Genomic DNA, 3,306 nt, shown 5'->3' on the forward strand with positions numbered 1-3,306 from the left:
AGAGGGGAAGGCTCTGGGCACTGGGGTCACCCTGTTCATGCCAGTTGTGGTGTGCTCCCTCTGCACTCCCCTCTGGGCTCCCTTCCGTGCTTCTCTCACGGTGCTTGCTCTCCGACCTCCTGCCTAGAACCCGGAGGGATAATGGCATGTTGCCTGAGCTACCCGTCCGTGTTCCTCTATCGGGGCAGCCTGAGGATGAGGGCGGACTTGCTCTCTTTCATTTTGTCTCAGGGATGTGCCAGGATGACATGATGTAGCCCACCCGGCCACACAGGTCCCGGTGAGGCATATCCTGCAGCACTTGGCTGTCTCTTCAGTGCTGAATCTGGAATCTGGCTGGGCCAAGAGAAGGAAGAGGGAGGCTCTGTACCCTGGTGAGGGGGTGGGTGTGAGGGTCTGTGGGTGCTTGTGAGAGAGGCAGACCCCGACTCTCCACTGCAGCCCCTTCCTCAGCATCGGCAGCTATCACTCAGAAAACTGAATGAGGATAAGTTCTGACTGTGTTTTTGTAACGTGTTGAAATAGACTTCACATTACAAACCACATTCAGGATTTAATATTTCTTTATTTTACTACAAGAGGTTGATCTTTATTAAATATATATTTCATGCTGGTTTGTGAAGCTTTAAATATGAACTATGAGAATCCTTTTGCAATGGGGTCATTTATTTTCAGGAAAAGGCAATACGTCTTTGCAGCAGAAACTTCCTGAGGCATATCCGTGCAGGGCCCCCTGTGTCTTTAATCACTCTGCGCAGGCCAAGAGGAAACTCATTTTCATCTGTTTAATTGTTGGCGTCACCAAGGACAATTATGTCCAGAACAGGTTCTCTGCTACTGACGGTGTTAATTCACTGCACGAGTTGGCACCGATATTATTTAAGACCAACAGGTATCACAAAGAGAATTCCTCACTCGGTGAGCCGTGTGTGTGGCCCCAGCCTGCCCAAAGGAAAGTTGGTGTCAGCAGAATCCAGACGTCAACGGGATGAAAGCTTCTTCCATGAGGATCAGTGGCAAGGGAGCGGCACGTGTGCTGGCTGGGGATGCATTCCTCCTGGTGGAGCGGATTCCTCATGACGGATCCCTCTGTGGTTTGTAAGAGGAGACCAGAAAGCTGCTGCCTCTGGAAGGGGCCATCCAGGGACCCCGGCTCGCTGACGATGGGGTTTCCCTGCTGGCGTTGGGAGGGGAAGACTGAGTGTTCTCTCACTGTGTTTCCATCAAAAATAGAGTTTCTGTCACTTTGAAGAAACATAAAGCCAGCATAAAATATGGCCTTAGGAAAACCAAGGCCATTCACTGAGCTAGACATGATGGATGGAAAACTCTGATGGGACGGACTCCTCAACTCCCCTGTGTGCTCTTCCAACTCAGGGAGCAGCCGTTTAGGGAATTCTGGAATTTGTGGGTTGCTGTCACATGTGTGCTTTCATGTGTACACAGAAGGATTTACGTACTCCTGTTAGGCATGCACATTCATGTGAACATGGTTTACAGATTCCTGTCACGTGTGTGAATTCATGTGTACATGGTTTACGGATTCCTGTCATGTGTGTGAATTCATGTGTACATGGCTTACGGATTCCTGTCATGCATGTGGATTCATGTGTACCTGGTTTATAGATTCCTGTCATGTGTGTGGATTCATGTGTACATGGCTTATGGATTCCTGTCACATGTATGGATTAATGTGTACATGGCTTACGGATTCCTGTCATGCGTGTGGATTCATGTGTACCTGGTTTAATGTGTACATGGTTTACAGATTCCTGTCATGTGTGTGGATTCATGTGTTCATGGCTTACGGATTCCTGTCATGCATGTGGATTCATGTGTACCTGGTTTAATGTGTACATGGTTTACAGATTCCTGTCACGTGTGTTCATTCATGTGTACATGGAAGTATCAGGTTGAAGGACTCTTCCCTGTGGGGCAGGGTCACGAAGGCCGCATCTTTGAAAGTTAATGAGCGCTGGCCTCTGTCCACGCTAGTCTAGGCCAGCTCCTGTACTTGGAGGAATCTGTTGTGTGAGGACCCACCTCGGTGTGGAGATCTGTGTTAACAACAGCCTCTGCCGCGTTGAGGGCACTGAGCAAGGACCTGTCATGGTTTGTGTGTTACTTCCCTGTGGGATGAGGTGTGTCAGCGCCATTAGGTTCTGATCTAGGGTCAGACGCCAGCTGGGACACAGCCCCCAAGAAAGCAGCCAGGAGGACAGGGTCCCAGGCCTCCACTGGCTCTGAGAGCACTGATCCCTGCTGGCGCTCTGTGTTCTGGAAGGCGCCCCCAGCCAGCCGGGCCCCAGCAGGTCTTATCACTGGCCTGTGCCCAGGGCTCCTCAGGCTCAGCCATGCCCATCTTCATCTCTGCACCAGTAGTCATGTCGGTGTGTCCAGCCTGTGGGAGTCTCTTCCTCCTCTGCTGGCCCGTGTACTCCCAGGCCTCCCTAATCCCCCAAATCCTTCTGGTCTCCACACAGCTCCCCCTCAGCTTTGGCCAGGAGCTCCCACACCCCCAGTCCCCCCCCCCCACAGTCCCCTGACCTCCCCACCCATGTTTCCCTAGGCTGGGGTGCCTCCAGCCCTGCGGACCGTGTCCTGAGCCCGCCTCGCCTGTGTCTGTGTGTGGAAAGCCCTCCAGGTACATCCAATGGCATGGCCAGGGCTGACCATAGGCTCTGGGTTCTAGGCCCTGCGCCCTGGGGCTGACTGCTCTGCATCCACTTCCTGACTCCTAGAGATGGTCCAGTGCCAGGGGAAGGTGTGTGAGGCCCAGACATCCCCAGCCTGCTGCAGAGGTCAGGCACAGTTAGACACTAAGATCGCATCACTTTCTCCCTCGAGGAATATTTCTTATGTTCTTAGAACTTGTAAAACAGGAAAAAAAGAGCCAAACTGTTTCCTTCTACTGCCCTCATACCAGGTTCCACACTTCATCCCTGACACCAGATCAGCCTGGGGGCTCCTCCCAGGCTGACCGGCCCTCCCCTGCCAGCTGGGAGTCCTGTAATTCTGTGTGGGGCTTCTCCCAGGCTGACTGGCTCTCCCTAACCAGCCGAGAGTCTCATAATTTTATGTGGGGCTTCTGCCAGGCCGACAGGCTCTTCCTCACCGGCCGAGAATCGAATAATTCTGTGTGGGGCTTCTCTAGGCTGACCAGCTCTCCGTCACCAGCCAAGAATCTCATAATTCTGTGTGGGGTTCTCCCAGGCTGATGGGGTCTTCCTCACCAGCCAAGAGTCTTATAATTCTGTGTGGGGTTCTCCCAGGCTGAAGGGCTCTCCCTCACAGCCCAGAGTCTCA

This window comes from Callithrix jacchus, chromosome 14 (genome assembly GCF_049354715.1).
Source record: "Callithrix jacchus isolate 240 chromosome 14, calJac240_pri, whole genome shotgun sequence".
NCBI classification, from domain to species: domain Eukaryota; kingdom Metazoa; phylum Chordata; class Mammalia; order Primates; family Cebidae; genus Callithrix; species Callithrix jacchus.